General features: G+C 43.6%; 1 pseudogene; it reads left to right on the top strand.

Moving 5' to 3' along the window:
- Window positions 1–6757: 6757 nt before the first annotated feature.
- Window positions 6758–8601, top strand: LOC103230052 (elongation factor 1-alpha 1-like; annotated as a pseudogene).
- Window positions 8602–9433: the final 832 nt, after the last annotated feature.

Raw genomic sequence — 9433 nt, 5'->3', positions numbered from 1 at the left:
TAAAAATAGCCAATCAGCAGCCGTCTGGTTAGAGCCAGCGAAGGGTTGGAAAAACCCAATCGGTGCAACTCCCAGCCTGCACTCTCTCCACTCCACAAGGAACATCGCCCTGCTCCCAGTCCAGAGGAGCAAGAAAGCCACATTCACCATGAGGATGGTGGGCATGATGAACACTGCAAAAGAGGGAGGCAGTAAGTGCTGTGGGAACACCCAAGAGGAAGTGGCTCTGCCTGGACAGCTGGAAAAGGATGGATAATGAAGCAGGGGTGCATTGCTGGACGTCTCAGGGAGGGCTGGTGCACCGAGAAGTTTGGAAGGGGGCAGCATATTCAGCAAATGGAGCTGGGCTGATGGCATCAAAGGAGGGCATGTAGACAGTGAGGGATGGAACGAGATGAGAGGCAGGCAGTCCCTTGAGACTCCCTTAAATCTCTGGCTGAGGAGTTGGGTTTTTCTTTATTTAATAGGGGCTTTAAAGCAAGAGAGCTCATAAACAGTGATCATAATCTGTGTTTGGGAGCTGCCTCAGTTAAATAGAACCAAGGGCACATTCATAGATATAGAAGAGGAGATTTATTTTGGGAACTGGCCTCTGTGATTGTGAGGTTAGGAAGTCCTCCATGGTTTGCTGTCTGTGTGCTGGAGAACCAGGAAAGCTAGTGGTGTAATTAAATCCAAAACCAAAGACTTGAGATCTAAGAGTCCCAGAGTCCAAATGCCTGGGAGAACTGGGAGCTCTAATGTCGAAAGCAAGAGAAGATTGGGTTTTTCAACCCTTCTCTGACTCTATCCCTGTACAAGCAGAGAGAGAAAGAGAATTCATCCTTCCTTTTCCTTTTTGTTTTCTCTGGGTCCTCGAGGGATTGGGTGATGCCCACTCCCTTTGGGGAGGGTGGGTCTTCTTCACTCCATCCACTGATTCAAATGCTATTCTCTTCCAGAAACACCCTCACAGATACACTCAGAAATCATGCTTTCCCAGCTCTCTGGGCATCTCTTAGCCCAGTCAAGTTGGCATGTAAAACTAACCTCACATGATATGACCCTGGAGGTGGCTATGAAGGATAAATAAGAGCTGGGTACAGTGGCTCATGCCTTGTAATCCCAACAGTTTGGGAAGCCGAGGTGGGAGGATCATTTGAGTCCAGGAGTTCAAGACCAGCCTGGGCAACATAGTGAGACCCTGTCTCTAAAAATAAATAAATAAATAAGCAAATGAATAAATAGGATAAACAAGAGGAAGGCAAAGGTGGAGGTAGAGAGATCAGTTAGAAAGCTACTGTGGTTATCCATGCTGGAGAGAATGTTGGCTGAATTCAGGTAGCAGTGGGAAGGGGGAGGTGTGGTCAGAGTTTAGAGATGTTGAAGAGGTCAAATCAACAGAACCTGCCGATTACATGTGGGGAAAGAAAGGGAGGGGTGAGTCAAGAATAGTCCTGCTTGGCCAGCCACAGTGGTTCATACTTGTTATCCCAGTTCATTGGAAGGCTGAGGGAGGAGGATCACTTGAGGCCAGGAGTTCAAAATTAGCCTGGACAACATAGTGAGACTTCGTCTCTATAAAAAATAAAAAATTAGCTGTACATGGTGCTGTGTGCCTATAGCTCCAGCTACTCTGGAGGCTGAGGTAGGAGGATCACTTGAATCCAGGAGTCTGAGGCTGCAGTGAACCATTACTGTGCAACAGCACTCCAACCTGGCCAATAGAGCAAGACCTTGTCTCCCAAAAAATTGTTTTAAAAGAATATTCCTGACTGATCCTTGGGTAACTGTATGGATAGAGATGCCAAAGTAGGAACACAAGAGGAGAAGTGGGAGAAAGGGATGGAGAGATTTTGAGGTTTGTTGAACCCAGGGTGCCCAAGGGATCTCCAGGTAGAAGCGCACAGTGGGCAGTTGTATATGGAGTTCGGGGAGAGGTAAGGCTAGAGGTATCATTGTAGCAAGTGACAGAAGAAACTTCCCCTAACTGAGCCTGGAGAGGCTGCAGGAAGAACAGCCCCCTCTGAGCACTGAGTCTGTATCAGTGTGACCCCTGGGCACCTGGATATGTCCTTGGCCAACTGAAACCCTTATGAACCTTTTGTGGCACCAAATGCCAAGGGATTCAGCCAGGAGTGTCTTTGGAGACTTACGAGACAGAGACCATGGACAAACCCTTCAGATCCTGGAAGTCACTACAACTTGGTTTGGCCCCACCACCTCCCTTAGACTAAGGCTTTTTCTTCTGGCTGTAAGTTCTGGGCCAGCTTCCGCTGGGTATGTGACCGTGGTTCCAGCTGACATCATGAAAACCCTATAAGAATTTAGGATGGCATAAAGAAAGTACTGCAACCTTGAGGTAGTCTTAGCCCCTTCCTAGGTTCAGTGATCAGAGTGGACTAAAAGCTGATTTCCTTCTTTCTAGTTCCTTCAAGCTCCATGACTTTTAGGCCCCTTCAGTGCTACTGCATGTGAATCAATTCCTAAATAGGAAGACCATCCTCCAGACTTATCCCCTTAATTGGGTAGACCTGATTTAGAGGGATGAATCTGGAAAAGCTCAGAGCAGAACCACATTTGAGATGGACTCTGTAGTTCTACCTTTTCCAAAGCCTCTGGAGCAGAAGATGAGTTGAGTAACGTCCCTGCAACTGTCTCCTCAAGCAGCAGGACAGAGAGCAACGCCTTAGTCTCACCCAGCAGGAACCACTTCATTTGCATGTATCAGAAACAATTTTTGCAAATTTAATTAATCACAGTTTACATGCTAATAATCATTGAAATATTTTTATGGGTAAAAAATGGATATTCTCTGCTGTGGGCGGAATTCATTGGTTCCCGCATTCACTTACAATTTATTTTCCATTGAGTGATTAGGGAGTGAGAGTGATACCTACAGTCGCGATAGGAAGAAAAAGCCATGATAGTTATTTCTTGGATGAGGCCTGAAGAAGGTTGGATTTCTCCAGTAGGTGCTTGGTGTCAAGGTGGGGCAGGTGAAGTGACCAATCCCCGGTATGGCTACTTTTACTTCTAGGCCTCCTGGTTAAAACATGATGATGATGATTCTGCTGTCTTAATCATCATGACCACTCCCACTGCTACCAATCGTTATCACCCTTATCACTACCAGCACCACCACCAGCACCATCACCACTGTGTTTGTCAAAATGCAAGCCAGTTTTATTCCCACCACATTATCATCGCTACTGCTATCACCTCTACCATCACCATTGCCGTCATCTCCACCACTAATCACCATCATCACCTCCCACCACCATTTTTATTACCACCATCACTATCATCACCACTCACTGCCACTATCACCACCATTTTTGTTACCACCCTCATCACCTCCGTTATCATTACTATGATCACTACCCACTACCATCACCACCACCATCACCACTATTTTCATTACCACTCCATCATCATTACCATCACCACGCAACATCACCACCATTTTTATTACCACCATCATCACACATCACCACCATCATTATCATCACCTCTATAACCACTAACACCATCACTATCATCACCACCATGACCACCCATAGTCACCAACACTATTATCACCACCCATCACAGCCTTCAATACCAGTATCACTATCACCATCGTTATGGTTATAATCATATCTCAACCTTCACTACCTTTCTGTACCTTGGAGATGCTACTTCCTTCCATCCAGAAACCCAGGATCATCCCTGGATCCTCCTTCTCCTTCTTTCTCCTCTCCACACATCCTTGCTTTCACACATCTAATCAATCACTAAATCCTGTTGAGTCTGGCTCCTGCGTGGATCTTCAAGTTATGTCCTCATCTTTCCTTATATTTCCTGAGTTTAGGTCTTCACTTGCTCTACTGCAAAACTTGTCTTTTTCTTGCCAGTGTGGTGCTAGAGTATCTTCCCCATGTGGTAATCTGATCATCTCTCTCCGGTGATGAAAATTTCATCTCATTGCCTCATTGTTATCAGCGATACTCCAACTGCAGTAGTATGTAAAGTATTTTAAGGGAAAACATTTTGTAGACCCCATATTGACTTCAACATTTGAATTGTTAATATTACTTACTTATTTACAAACAAAACTAGGTATTAACTCATTTTGCACATACTGTGCTTCATTGAATCTGAAACACCATCAATTGTAAGATGCATTATTATTTTATGTAGCATTAAAAAGGGAAAAAGTGCTGTCAGTTGAAATTGTAAGAGGCTGTAGATTTTAATATCCATCCCAATTTCAGAGTTAAAATGAGAGGAAAATTATGTTTTAGTATCCCTCCAATGACAAAACAAGTTTATAAACAACACTAAACAAATTAGAAACTAAACACTAAAAGTGATAAAATTCAAATTAGCATTATTTATTTAATATGATAGATAATGTGGTTTTGCTGAAACTAAACTGCCACTTACTCAAAATGAATTGCTGTTCTAGCCCAGGTTATTTTGAGCTTTGCTTCCTTTATTACTTCAGGTGGCACAGAAACTCAATTCTCCCACCATCTTTGTCTCTGAGAATCTTTAACTGAGATAGAGCAGGAATTTCCCTTTTTTAGGTGCCTGCAGACCCCAAGTATGGAAATAAAGAAAAATCCTGAGTTCCTTCAAGGGGAATTCCAGGCACCTAGCTAGCCCTGAGAACTAAATAAGTAACTTGTTAAATAAGAAGGTAATAGTAGCCTAAAACAATAGCTAAGGAAGTTAAACTCCCAGAGACATCCATTTTCCTTATAGAAACTAAAGATAACATCTTAACATAGCTTGCCGAATTGTCTTTCCCACATGCTCAGATTCCCACAGATGACCCTCCACCGAATGGCTGGAACCACTGACACGTAGACCACAGATAAGGGGGAAGGGAAGACTAAACTTTAACTGTCTTCCTTTGTTCTAAGTTTCTTCCTGCAGGGACTTGGAGAAAGTCACTCCCTCTAGCCAGTTAACATTTTTCTACTGACTTCAAAGTTTTAAACAAAGCTTGTCTTCCTTAACCAATTGCAAATCAGAAGATCTTTGAGTCTATCTGATATGGTTTGCTTCTGTGTCCAAATCTCATCTTGAATTGTAATCCCCATGTGTTGAGGGAGGGACCTGTTAGGAGGTGATTTGATTATGGGGGCGGTTTTCCCCATGCTGTTCTCACGACAGGGAGTGAGTTCTCATGAGAGCTGGTTGTTTTTAAAGTGTGGCACTCCACTTTGCTTGCTCTCTGTCTCTCCTGCCGCCTTTGAAGAAGGTACCTGCTTCCCCTTTACCTTCTGCCATGACTGTAAGTTTCCTGAGGCCTCCCCAGCCATGCAGAACTGTGAGTCTATTACACCTCTTTTGTTTATAAATTACCCAGTCTCAGGTAGTATCTTTATAGCAGTGTGAGAATGGAATAATACACTACCTATAACCTGTAAGCCTTCACCTCAAGATATCTCACCCTTTTAACCTTAAACCAATGTGTAACCTTCATGCATTGATTTACAATTTTGCCTGTAGTTTCTGCTTTCCTGAAGTTTACCCTTGACTTTAAAAACCCTTACTTGCCCCAGGGGTTGCGGCTCATGCCTTTAATCCCAGAACTTTAGGAGGCCAAGGTGGGAGCATTGCTTGAGCCCAGGGGTTCAAGACCAGCCTGGGCAACATAGCAGACCTAATCTCTACTAAAAATAAAAAATTAGCCGGGTGTGGTGGCAGGCACCTTTAGTTCCAGCTACTTGGGAGGCTGAGGCTAGAAGATCACTTGAGCCCAGGAGATTGAGGCTACAGTGAACTATGATCATGCCACCGCACTCTAGGCTTGGCAACAGAGGACAGAGTAAGACCCTGTCTAAAGAAAACCACCATGACTACCAACGAAAAAAACCCTTCCCTTGCTGGTACTTGCCTTGTAGCCACTGGGGAGTTTGGGTCCTAAGCATGACCTGCCCTGATTCTCCTTGCTGGGGACCCTGCAATAAATGGCTTTCTTTCTATCACTGCAAACACCTCTGGGTGGGTATCTGGATTTACTGCTCTGGGTGAATGAACCTCAGTTTGGTTCTAGAATGTAACTGGCATTGCAAGCCATTCAGTTGGTCTTGTTAGGAATAACGCTTAAAATTTTAAGGAAATTGAACACTCGAATGAAGGATTTTTAACAAAGCAATTTTACTTCTGTGCAGAGGGGTGCCTCTTTGGCCAGTTGCCATGAAAGCACACCTGAACAAAGGGGCACAAGAGTCTTTATTTTTAATGCAAGTCCTGCCCCTGTACCCTTTCCCCATTGGCCAGGGTCGGGTCATACAATTTAAACTAATTTCGGTTGGCTAAACATTTGCATTTTTTTAGATAAGGTGGGCTCATAAACGAAAGTGGAGAGGAAGGGGAAGGGATGTTGTAATGAGCTAGAAGGTTAGGTTTTTTTTTTTTTTTTTTTTTTTTTTTAAAATAAGGAAAAGAATGTGAGTTGGTATTGATAATGCCTGGTATTGTGGCGTGCCTGGGCAATTAACAAAGGCAAAAAGGAAAAAGGAGAAAAAGGAAAAGTGGGGGTGCGGGGGAGGTACTATGAATTAAAGAATAAAAGATTTATTAGATTATTTGAAGAGAAACCTCATCATATCTCACAGTCTTTGTCTGGCACAAACACATCCTTTATGTATCAAGTCTACCCCCATCTTTTCCCTCTTGTCCTGGGACAATTAAAACATTATTACTTCTTCTTCTTTTTTTTTTTTTGCAATGGTTTTGCCACCAGAACACAGGTGTCATGAAAACTACTCCTAAAGTCAAAATGGGAAAGGAAAACACTCATACCAACATTGTCATCATTGGACATGTAGATTCAGGCAAGTCCACCTCCACGGGCATCTGATCTACAAATGTGGTGGCTTTGACAAAGGAACCATTGAAAAATTTGAGAAGGAAGCTGCTGAGACGGGAAAGGGCTCCTTCAAGTATGCCTGGGACTTAGATAAACTGAAAGCTGAGCGTGAATGTGGTATCACCATTGATATCTCCCTGTGGAATTTTGACACCAGTCAGTGCTATGTGACTATCACTGATGCCCCTGGACACAGAGACTTCATCAAAAACATGATTACAGGGACATCTCAGGCTGACTGTGGTGTCCTGACTGCTGTTGGTGGTGAGTTTGAAGCTGGTATTTCCAAGAATGGACAGACCTAGGAGCATGCCCTCTGGCTTACACACTAGGTGTGAAACAACTAATTGTTGGTGTTCACAAAATGGATTGCACCTAGCCACCCTATGGCCAGAAGAGATATAAGGAAATCGTTAAGGAAGTCAGCACTTACATTAAGAAAATTTGTCAGGACACGGTGGCTCACGCCTGTAATCCCAGCACTTTGGGAGGCTGAAGCAGATGGATCACCTGAGGTCAGGAGTTCAAGACCAGTCTGGCCAACATGGTGAAACCCCTTCTCTACTAATAATACAAAAATTACCTGGGCATGGTGGTGGCACACACCTGTAATCCCAGCTACTCAGGAAGCTGAGGCAGGAGAATTGCTTGAACCCAGGAGATGGAGGTTGCAGTAAGCCAAGATCACACCACTGCACTCTAGCCTGGGCCACAAGAGCAAAACTCCATCTCAAAAAAAAAAAAAAAAAAAAAAAAAAATTGGCTACAACCCTGACACAGTAGCATTTGTGCCAATTTCTGGTTAGAATGGTGACAATATGCTGGAGCCAAATGCTAATATGCCTTGGTTCAAGGGATGGAAAACCACCCATAAGGATGGCAATGCCAGTGGAACCACACTGCTTGAGGCTCTTGACTGCATCCTACCACTAACTCGTCTAACTGACAAGCCCTTGCACCTGCCTCTCCAGGATGTCTACAAAATTGGTGGTATTGGTACTGTTCTTGTTGGCTGAATGGAGACTGGTGTTCTCACACCCGGTATGGCGGTCACTTTTGCTCCTGTCAGTGTTACAACGGAAGTAAATTGTGTTGAAATGCACCATGAAGCTTTGAGTGAAGCTCTTCCTGGGCACAATGTGGGCTTCAATGTCAGGAATATGTCTGTCAAGGAGGTTCGTCATAGCAATGATGCTGGTGACAGCAAAAAAAACCCACCAATGGAAGCAGCTGGCTTCCCTGCCCAGGTGATTATCCTGAACCATCCAGGCCAAATCAGTGCAGGCTATGCCCCTGTACTGGATTGCCACACGGCTCACATTGCATGCAAGTTTGCTAAGCTGAAGGAAAAGATTGATCGCCATTCTGGTAAAAATCTGGAAGATGGCCCTAAATTCTTGAAATCTGGTGATGCTGCCATTGTTGATATGGTTCCTAGATAGCTCGTGTGTATTGAGAACTTCTCAGACTATTCACCTCTGGGTCGCTTTGCTGTTCATGATATGAGACAGACAGTTGCCATGGGTGTCATCAAAGCAGTGGACAAGAAGGCTGCTGGAGCTGGCAAGGTCACCAACTCTGCCCAGAAAGCTCAGAAGGCTAAATGAATATTATCCCTAATACCTGCTACCCTGGTCTTAGTTGATGGAAGAACAGTCTCAGAACTGTTTGTTTCAATTGGCCATTTAAGTTTAATAGTAAAAGTCTGGTTAATGATAACAATGCATCATAAAACCTTCAGAAGGAAAGGAGAATGTTTTGTGGGCCACTTTGGTTTTTTTTGTGTGTGTGTGTGGCAGTTTTAAATTATTAGGTTTTAAAATCAGTACTTTTCAATGGAAGCAACTTGACCAAAAATCTGTCACAGGATTTTGAGACCCATTAAAACAAAGTTTAATGAGAAAAAAACACACATTGTTACTAGACCCCAAAATGATCACAAATCAAATCAATGCGTGGATTCCATCCTGGTTGTCAGGAAGATGATCCAGAATGTACTAGTATTTGTGAACACACTAAAATTTTAATAAGTTCCTGCTGAGCACTTATAAATCCTAAGTGTAAATCTGCAAGCTTTCAGGGAGTCTTTAATGACAGTTTTAGACTCCAGTATTCAAGACAAGATCTGTTTTCTAGCACGCTCCATCTCTGCCTTGTCTCTGGCCCTTTCCTATTCCTTGCAGCAGCCTGTATTAGTCCATTTTCATACTGCTATGAAAAAATACCCGAGACTGGGTAATTTATAAAGAAAAAGTGGTTTAATGAACTCACATTTACACATGGCTGGGGAAGCCTCACAATCATGGCAGAAGGGGAAGGAGGAGCAAAGGCACATCTTACATGGCAGCAGGCATGGGGGCGTGTGCAGGGGAACTAACTGCCCTTTATAAAGCCATCAGATCTTGTGAGACTTATTCACTACCATGAGAATAGCATGGGAAAACCAGCCCCCATGATTCAATTTCCTCCCACTGGGTGCCTCCCACTACACATGGGATTATGGAAGCTACAATTCAAGATGAGATTTGGGTTGGGACACAGTCAAACCATATCACAGACTTATAATCAAATGAACAATTGTAAAAT

This window comes from Chlorocebus sabaeus, chromosome 5 (genome assembly GCF_047675955.1).
Source record: "Chlorocebus sabaeus isolate Y175 chromosome 5, mChlSab1.0.hap1, whole genome shotgun sequence".
Classification (NCBI taxonomy): domain Eukaryota; kingdom Metazoa; phylum Chordata; class Mammalia; order Primates; family Cercopithecidae; genus Chlorocebus; species Chlorocebus sabaeus.
This window is presented reverse-complemented; position numbering and strand designations above follow the sequence as displayed.